The 10,057-nt window shown below is 40.5% G+C and overlaps 1 long non-coding RNA gene across 1 annotated transcript in view; it reads left to right on the forward strand.

The window, feature by feature from the left end:
* The first annotated feature begins 2,622 nt into the window (after positions 1 to 2,622).
* Positions 2,623 to 10,057, forward strand: part of LOC143157448 (uncharacterized) — a 29,109-nt gene continuing 21,674 nt past the window's right edge. The window contains exons 1-2 of the long non-coding RNA XR_012994794.1: positions 2,623 to 2,723; positions 6,715 to 6,762. This is a non-coding gene — a long non-coding RNA (uncharacterized LOC143157448). The remainder of the gene's footprint in view (positions 2,724 to 6,714; positions 6,763 to 10,057) is intronic.

Raw genomic sequence — 10,057 nt, forward strand, 5'->3', positions numbered from 1 at the left:
GGAAGATGTAGGCATGTATGCATTTAAGTGGTCTGATTTATTCTGTTGTGGGTTTTTTTGATCGGTTTTTCTCCTCCTCTCTTCCCTCATGTTCTCCCAAATGCTAGGAAGATCCTGCATTAATTTTTTTTTTTTTTTTTTTTTGCTATGTATGTTTGACAAAAGTGTTTCAGATGACTGGCAGGCTTTTGAAAAGGAGGATTTGGCTTCTGTGACTATTCTAATTTTTTTTTTTTTCTTTCCTTAGAGATAAAAGTATTAAAAGATACTTACTGTTGGTTGCCTGGATAGTAGAGCTTATGCAGAGAAGGGGATTTTCTCTTCAGTATCTCAGCCATGTATCTGGTTTAATTATTCAGTTAGTCATCTGCTTCATGAAATATAAGCACATGGTTGCATCAAAAAATAAAGCGAAGTATTCTAGCTGGCCATCTTGAATCTTAAATAAAGATGGTATTGTTTTGAATGTGTTAAAAATTCCTATGTGCAGAGATTATGATAAACCTTAAATCAGATCATTCAGAATTAGATACCTGAAACTAGGCAGACTTTCAGACCCAAGATTTAGATAAATGGAAGATACACTGCAATTATCTAATGTCTTTTCATGAACTCTCATGTTCTCCCTGTCTTGTAAGAGTATATAAGGAAATGTAATATAGTTGATTTGTGTGTGCAGGCTTGCTTGCACAAAAATGAGGCAAATACTGTGACCTGTAGTTTGCTGTTAGAATTTACGGTCAATTAAAAAAAATCCAGGTTACCTTTGGTTTCAGTGGGTTCAAGCTTGAGTATGAACCTCAAAGTCTGCCCATTAAACAACCCATCTCTATTTTGGTGCCCATCCATTTTTATTTTTAACTTTTGAGCAACAAAGCATGCATTTCAAGTGATTCTTCCAGAGCTATCTGAGACTTATGGCTTTTCTTGTTCATACCAGCTTCTGGCAGATTTTAAGGTGTCTGTGTCTCCGTGTTTGAAGAAGCTATCATGGATATTTGTGACAGCTGGGCTTTGACATGTTCTTGGCAGCCAGCACAAAATGCATGGGGAGGGAGTCATTGTGAACATTTACAGACCATACTTACTTCAAGTCTTCTAATAATAAGCCCTTCTATTTGAGCTGGAGAAGCTAGAGGACTTCCTTGTGGTCCACAGAAAGCGATCCAGTCATTAAAGTCAAGTATCTGAGCAACTTTTTTTATGATGTTAGATTTGATTGATCAATCACTAAAATTTAGGTTTCATCTTTTTTGTGGCTGCCAGTGGTGTCCAAACTCATGTGATTCCCCCTCCAGAGGCTACCATGGGTATACTTCCTTTTTTTGCAATTTTAGTTGCTTAAGTTAGAAAACATGTGTCTGTATGTTTTGAAGGTGGGACTTTCTGATTATGAAGTTCAGTGATCTTTTCTCCATTACTAGCTTAGTGTGCACTGCATTCTTCAGCAAGGTAATTGAATGCAGCATTTTATGTTTAGTAACATACAAATAAGTTTGTAATAGGAAGAGATTTGCATTCGTAGATACTGTGTCTGCTTCAGGTGTAAATTGAACCACCAGAAGTCTGTGAAGGCAAAGCTCTCCAAGCCCTGTGCAGTTATTCTGGGCATGTGTCCAGCATGTGCGGAGAACATAACACTGTATATACATCATGATTGTATAAAAACTGATTGCAAGTTCCCAAAATGGCTATTTGCATAATTAATTACACCCCTTCTCTCCCCATACACGTGCACACACAAATGCATGCAGTATGATTGAGGAAATAGGTATTTACAATAATGCTATATAAAAATTAAGTATAAACTTAGAAATAAGAAATAAATGGCATGAGAACATATTTTTATAAGAATATACTTGCATGAGCAGTGTGCAAATATGGATTTATTGGCTTGAGTCTTGGTCTTAGCTTTTGACTGTTAAACCTGCAGTTGCCATTTCACTGTAGCCTGTGTTTCCACGATGGGCAGGAGTTGGGTAGCAGCAGCAGGTGTGATGTGAGGGGTGTGCTGGAAGGCAGCCCTCAGGGCTCTGCAGTGTTACAGGGACATTACCCACTGCCTCTGCCCAGCATCGTGGAGCTGATTCAGTAAAGCAAAACAAAATAAAAGCCACTGAAAGCCAGTGATGGCAGAGGCTGCAGAGAACAAGAAAATACACTTCGGAGGGTGGATTTGTCTTCTGTTGACACAAATTGCTTCCTTTTGTAGCATGAAAGTTCAATAAATTTTATTTCTCAAGGCTGTGTTTTAAAAGTGCATTCCAGGTTGTGCTTCTGCTCAAGAAAATTTTTAGCAAGGAAGCAGCCTGACAGAAATTTTGGCCTTCTTCCAGTAACTGAAGAGCTTGTGGTGACTAACTGGGATTTATTGTAACTGAACAGGAAAAATACTGAAATATAGGACTATGCAGTCGTATAAAAGCATTGTGTTTTTTGTCGTCTTACAGTCATTTGACCTTGAATTAGAGCAATGTCTTTGACTTGAGTGTCTGTAAGACCTAATATAGTATGAACTAATTGTTTTAAAGCACCTATTACTATAGTTTTATTTTTTTATCAGTGCATTACATAAAGTTACGAAGTGCTCCCATTCTGTTCTTTATTTCAGGCTTGAGTCACAGAGCAGCGTGAGGATTTACACTTCTGAAGTAGGAGTGTGAATGGGATTGAAGGATTTACATGGAGGATTCTGAACTCCCTTCCTGCTCCAGGAAAGACAGGTGAGTGAATTATGGGATAATTTGTAATTAGTTCAGTCCTTACTTTAGAAGGTTTTTAGTCAAAACAGGAAGATATAATTCAGATGGCTGTATGTAAGAATGGAAGAAATTTCATATAGTACAGAGACACGCCTTAATTACAAATACCAGCCTTCAGAGTTTTCTGTTCCTGTTCAGTAATAAGAGGGTTTCCATGAAGAGTGGTGTGAGGTTTCTATAAATCCCCCCCCAAACTCTCTCTGATGTATAACTTTTATATTTGGAAGGTTTTCACCCAACATCAAAGAAATCTGAACTGATGAAATGAATTTAGCCTTTCTTGAAGCAGATCTGAGTAAGGCTGCATCCAGAGAAGAGCTCGATGTGGAGCTTTGTTAGCCCCCTGCATGCATTTGTTGGTGAAACAGACTGGTCAGCATCAGCACCAGATATGTCCGTACTGCATCTGGGCTACTTGTGAAGCCTGTTAGAGCGGAGATGACGTGGGAGTTAGTTCCAGCATCTGCAAACTCAACTTGGGTTTCTCCCTGCCTCCCTCGCTCCTTCCCTGCCCTCAGGGAAGAGAGAAACTAGGGACCAAACATGGTAGGAGGGTAGATGGGAGTTCACTTCAGGTTGTCTGTCTTTTGGCTCTGACTGTGTAGATACATAGGGCCATCATTAGAAAAGGGCACATGATCTTATTGTGGAAACTAAATCTTGACTTCCATATTTCTTCCCACTTTGGGAGTACCTTCAGGTGTACTGTCTGGTGAATAAGATACATGCTTCTTAATACGATCTGTTCAGAGTAAGTAGATCCAATTCCTGTTGGAAAAGCATAAAGTGTGGGAGCCCTGGCTTTTGGCAGGGGGTTCTCACTTCTGCATCTATACAGGCACATCGGGAGCATGTATGTGGTCCTGTGTAGCTACTGATGCTGAGCAGTGCATAACAGGATGAGCTTTCGATTGCAGGTATCACTGACCAGACAGCTCTTGCACCGAGCTGTGACGCAACAAGAAATAGTTAAGAACCTAGTAAAAATGAGCTCTAACACTGGCAGAGTAGCAGCAGTATCTTTGAATTAATTTAAACCTTCTTGTAGCTTAGGTTAATTTTGCCTATTTAAGCCATGTGCAGGGCTCAAAATGGAGGCTGCACTATCCAGGGCAGCTTGGGATGACCTCCTAAGTGAGTCTTCCTCTTATGCATGTGGGGGCAGGCAATGCCAAAAAAAAAAGGAGTGGATCTGGACAGGACTCTGTCAGCTTCAGAGGGCCAGAACTGAGATGTTGCCATGCTGCCTACAACCCTGCAGCCCAAGGAAAATGCCCTGGGTGATGTAGAAAGAAGAAACAATGACGACATTGTGTCAAAGGTGTCAGGGAGGAAGTCTGGGGCTTTGCCTGATGCAGAAATCTCCAGCAGGTGCAAGTGTATGCTGGAGAGGAAGGGGAGGTACACGGTGAGGTGGAGCAGGCTGCAGCAAGGTATGGGAGTGTCCTGGCACTTGGAGGGGGAGAAGGGTAGGCAGCAGAACGACGCGGGTGTCAGTGGTGTGTCAAAGCATCTGGAGCTCAGTGGGTGAAGGAGGGAAACAAATGGGAGCAGTAACTTGTGTGGCTTCTCCAGAACAAAAAGCGGGATGAAAGGATGCAGTAGAGAGTGAAGTGGGTGGGAATACTTCTGTTGAACCGTGTACACCAAACGTTTTTTTTTCCCTCTAGAGATGTTTCTTGGTGGGCTGTACTTGGGAGCAAGTATGAAAGAGTCTCCCCTGCAGCTGGTGAGAGAGAAAAGGTGAAGGCAAAGCCGGCGAGCCAAAAATAAGACCTTTCTGAATAAGAGGAAAGAACAAAGGGGTGAGAAATGTGCAGGCAATAACGAAAAAACAAGTGTTTTGAGGGGGAGTTCTGGAAGGTAATGGGAGAGCAGGGATCTGTGTCAGTGGTAAGATTCAATTTCCAGGTTTCTCATTTTTGTTCACCAGTATAATGTGAATGGCAGCTCTTATTGGAGGGAGGAAAATTCAACTTTCCCAAGCAAGGAAATGAAAAAGCTCACTAGATTTGCTTGCATGCACAAAGAATGCTTTAATGTAAGTATGGGAAAGCAGTAGAAACACTTTGATAGTACTTTCTGTATTTTTTTATTTTTCAAAGAGGGGGACTGCCTAGGGTCACACAACTTGAGTAACCATGAGCCTACAAACCCACACCTGAGTGTTGTGTGGTGCTTTTGAAAAACATGCTCTGTTTTTCCTATTTTTCATATACTGGCTTGTTTAGAAAAAATGTTTTTAAAATTTATTTTTAAATCTGTCTCATAAGCAAGTCCACTTATATGCTGGCCTGCGTATCCGCTGCTGAGGGTAAGATTAACATGGTTGTGAACGTTTTATGGATTTGGGCTTTGCATGAGTAGCATTTGTCCTGTAATGGGTAGGTGAGCTGTCACTTAGTGAGATGTGGCTCCTGCCTGAAACCAGAGCAGGTCTGAAGCTGCCCTAATAACTCACAAATTGGCATAGTCTTTCAAAACAGCAATCAGGTTGGCAAGGTATAGAGCACTCTGTGCTTGTGGTCGTATTCAGTTTTACCTTGTGCCTGCTTTACCTTGGCTACAGCTGTGCTTCCAAAGTGTTTTCTTCCTCTTTCAACCTTGGACTAGGTCAGTCTGAGGGCTTTTTGAACTTGTCCTTGTTTCCCAGGCAGCTGGTAGTGCTAAGAGGGAGATGCTGATGACCAAACTGTAGTATGGGCAGGCCTGGGATCCCCAGCACCATGGCACAGCGGAGGGTTGAGCTTGTCCAGCTGTAGTGATTCTGACCTTTGAGGGAGTGTCACGCTTACCCTGTATGTGCTATCCAGTTGCTGCCCCCTCTGTAAGGCAGGACTGGTGCTTGCAAGGCCAACACCAAAGCAACGTGGCTGCATGTTTGCAGCTTTCCACTGCTGGAAGCAAGTATTGGGAACCTCCCTTTATGCCTAGGAGCATTTCTGTTCCCGGAGGTGCTCGTTAAGGGGTTTGTCCTCCATATGGATTGCCTGGCCTTGTTGCTCTGTGCCTGTTTCTAACCCTGTACATTCATTAATTTTATTTTTTTTCAAAACCTCTCAAAATATAGGTAGAGCAAACATTCCATTGTATCTGTAAAGATGCTGACCTAGCATCAAATGGACGAGTCTGATAAAGTGATAAATGTTTCAAGCCCCTGGCCTTTTATCTCTGGTCTTTTTTTTGTCTTTTTTTTTTATGCTTCTCAAACCTAAGTGATTGAAAAGCTTTCCAGATCTGATAACTGCAAAGATTTCAAGTGAAACTTCTGGCTCCTATCCCGGCATGAGATCATACAAAGTGATATTAGCTGAATTTGTACCAGAGTTTGAAAAGAAAATCAAAACACGTTACTGTTAGTCTCTCTCAGCTGTTTTTCAGCTCTGCTGGGCAAATGCTTTCTCATTGGTTAACTTCTGTGTACCATTTTAAAGGTTTCCAAATATGTATGTGTGTATTTAATTTATACTCTTCTGATCTTTTATTCTTGTTAGCAGGACTCTGGATTTTTTTTTTAATAGGGATTTTAAAATCTCTAGTGTAGCTGAGAACTCACTTTAAGAGAAAGGATGTCCTGAATCCCCATTTCTATCCCAAAATTAAAACAAAATAGACCTGAGCTATCTCTTCTTTAACCTGTCTTTGTGTCTGCTTGCTATGATAGGTGTCAGTGAAAGCAATGGTCTTGTACATGTGTGCGTACCTAATAAGGGTAAAAGTGTGTCAACTGCATGTTTTTTGTGGGTTTCCTGTATAGAAGTAAAATAAGATGAATAATGCCTTAAGTTAGGCCTTTAGATTACTGAACAGGGTTGAACTTCAAGGTTGCAAAACCAAGCAGTCGGAGGCTAGAAAATTCTGCAGTTAAAGCTACTTGTTCATCCTCCTGGTAAATATTCATTTTGATTGCCTTTAATTAGAGGATTGTGTACTTTTTTTTTTCTTTCTACAGGGCCTGCATACCGTTCAGTGCACAGCATGGCTAATGCTTAATGAGTGGGTAGGTTGTTGATGTTTTGTTTCTCACCATTTCTTGTATGGCCTTATTTACTATGTGTTTGGCAGATGGTGCACTGAATACACAACTACTCATTTCCTCATGGAGTTTTTTATGGCGTTAACACCATAAAGAGTTACTATACTGCATATTTTTCAAGGAATTTTAATCAGGAGTGCAAAATAAGATATATGTATATATTTAACAAAACTATGAGCCTTGACTGTTAATTTTCTGGGTGGAGATGGTTACAGCATAGTCGCCTTGATGGAAGTCTTTGATGGAGGAACTAGCAGGTTTTACCAACTCTGTCCCCTGCTCTTCTTTCTGTAGCAGCAGACAACAGTGGGTCAAAGCTCACACTGGGGCACGAGGTATCTCCAAAACTGAAGGAATTTGGTGGAGATGTTGTAAACAGCTATAGCTTCCATCCACCCCACCAGTGTTGCATCTTGCTGTTGTTGATTGTACATAGGAACATAGGCTTGCCATCTTGGAAATCCTCTTCTGTAATCGAAGGTAACCATGCAGTAGATATTTTGTCCATCAAGCTTAAAGTACTCATTCAGCAACTCGCTCTCCAGCATTCAGTGCATATTTAAGACCTGATGGAAACGAGCAAAGCTTCAAAACCTACAATAAGCTACAGGAAGAGAACACCCTTCATCTGGTTTCTGTCTTTGAGACTGTAAGCTCTTCAGGCTGGAGACTGTGCCTTCCCATATGTCGATAAAGCATTTCAAGCACTACATTAGTATAAACACCAGTGGATGAGGTCATCATATATCAAACAACACAATTAAATCAGTGCTTTATTCACTGTCTGTGTCTCATTATGGCTGCCTCCTAGGTCACACTGCAGCCTTGAAGATCATGTAAGAACTCGAATGTTATAACAGCCCTCACAGAAACATTTGCTTTGAAGTTGGTGCTATTCATTTAGAAACCAATCTTCAGAAAAATGTACTTTTGTAGAATGTGGTCCTATTTTGAAAAGCCATGTAAAAGGGAAACACTTATTGATTTTTGTCATAAATTGCCAGGCATGAATGTCAGCCCACAGCTGCTGATCACATGATTGTGATGGGATTTCTTGGTTGATTAGAGTTCTGAAAGCAATTGAGTGGATGGACCCTGTTTCTCAGAGGGGAACACGAGCTTGAAGTGGTCCCTGCCAAGTAACCAGACTTCGGGCACCGGCATGAAACTCTGGCAGTTTTAGAATTTAAGTGGTGCTTACTTTTTGCCTGCTACTTTAAAGTGCACACACTTTAAAACAATATAGGAAAATATTTTAAGTAAGATCCTCCTTCCTCCTTTCACAGTTCTGGTAACCACACTTTAGATCTCATGTTATATCAGCACCTATATGTGTTTTATAGCAATAGATCCTTATGTGTGTTTTACAAGGAAGTAGGCTACCAATTTTGTCTGAGCAATAAGGTACTTTGAAGTCTGAAGTCATAATCATAGATATGCACGTAAGCCTTGTGCCTCACCAAGTATGATGCCTTGGGCATGTGTTATTGCTTACCTATGCCATAATTACTGTACACATGTAGCTACAGGAATATGCCCATATGGTTTTCCTACTGTAAATTTTCGGGTGCCTTGCTAATCTAGGCCAGTACTCAGAAACAAGGGCTGGTCTGAGATCTTAATAATTACAAAGCTGGCATACAAACTTCAGCATTAAGGCTCTCCCAGATCCACTTGAAATCAGGTTACATTCATATTCTGTCTTGTTTTTTGAATAGCAGCCCAACAGCATGCAAAGGTGTGATGTTGTTGCTTAACCTACTCTCTCCCAGTCTTGCTGGCAAGGGAAAAAGAGGGAAAGATATTTAGGATTTATATTCTCTTGGCTTTGCCATAAACAAAGGAGATTTTTTCTTTTTTCTTTTTTTTTCTTTTTTTTTCTTTTTTCTTTTTTTTCTTTTTTCTTTTTTCTTTTTTCTTTTTTTTCTTTTTTCTTTTTTTTTCTTTTTTCTTTTTTTTCTTTTTTCTTTTTTTTTCTTTTTTCTTTTTTTTCTTTTTTCTTTTTTTCTTTTTTCTTTTTTCTTCTTTTTTTTTTCTTTTTTTTCTTTTTTTTTTTTTTCTTTTTTTTTTTCTTTTTTTCTTTTTTTTTTTCTTTTTTCTTTTTTTTCTTTTTTCCCTGGGCGTTTCCTGAATGAATTCATATTAAATGATGAGTTTACTGGAGTAATACATGTTCTTCCTCCCTAATATTTATTTATCTGTGCTTTTCCTCATTAGCAGTAATGATGGCACGGAACGGTGAGTCGATGCCATGTGTTATGGGCTGCTATTTGCTAAATTTGAGCCTGAAAGCAGGAAAGTGAAGGGAGAGCAAAGGTGGCTCTTCAGTGTTCTGCAGGACAGGTGGGCTCCAGAAATTAAACATAAAAGCAAAGTTGTGCAGCTTACCCACATAGCCACATTGAGGGTCAAGGGCATCTCTCAGCTGGGGCTGCCTCCTGGGACTAGTCTGCTTTCCAAAGCACTTCCATGAACCTGCTGCTGCAGAGATGCAAGGTGGGGGATGATGATGAGGAAGGACTTGCTGGGTCCTGCTGGAGGTTGGAGTCAGTAGTTCCTGCTAGGTAGCTCCCCTGCTGGGAAAAGCAGCCCTCCTGGCGGGGTAGGAAAGCTGTGGGAGGGCAGGGAAGGCTACTTGCCCCCGGGCTAGAGCTGGAAATCACCTGGCTCCTGCTCAGCTAGTGAAACAACAGCAGGGAGAAAAGTCTGTTATCCTGCCTAGATAGGTGCCTTCATGTGGTTCTGGGGTGCTAGAGAGGAGTCAGTTCTCCCATGCTTAGTCTGCTCTTGAGAACCCTGCTGTTCCTAGCCTTTTCTTGTTTTCCTCTTCAATAACATCTGAGCAGGGGTTAAAAAAAGATCATTGGCAGACAAACAGAAGTATAGGATGCTCAATACTAAAATTTTCAGTGTCTTCAAAAAATGACTTTAATTTTATTATGTTGTCTTAGGGGCTTGATTGTTGACTGGTTAGGCACTTGGTAAACCTCCTAATAAAAAGAATAGACACTTTTGTTGGTTTTACGCCCTTTTTTTAAATGTCCCTGTTCATGTTCTGTTATTTTGCTGTGATTTTTTTTAAAATAGCCAGAGTAAAACAAAAGTGGTAAATCCTAATTTAGAGGTGTTAGCAAGAACTGGCTCACTCTGATAAGGGTCAGCCAGGCTTCACTGGTTCTTTATTATAATCCACTATCCACTGTGGTTTATCCTCTCCGAATATTACTCTTCTGTTATACTTGCTATCATCTCAACAGAG

Source organism: Aptenodytes patagonicus, chromosome 2 (assembly GCF_965638725.1).
Source record: "Aptenodytes patagonicus chromosome 2, bAptPat1.pri.cur, whole genome shotgun sequence".
In the NCBI taxonomy this organism is placed as follows: Eukaryota; Metazoa; Chordata; class Aves; order Sphenisciformes; family Spheniscidae; genus Aptenodytes; species Aptenodytes patagonicus.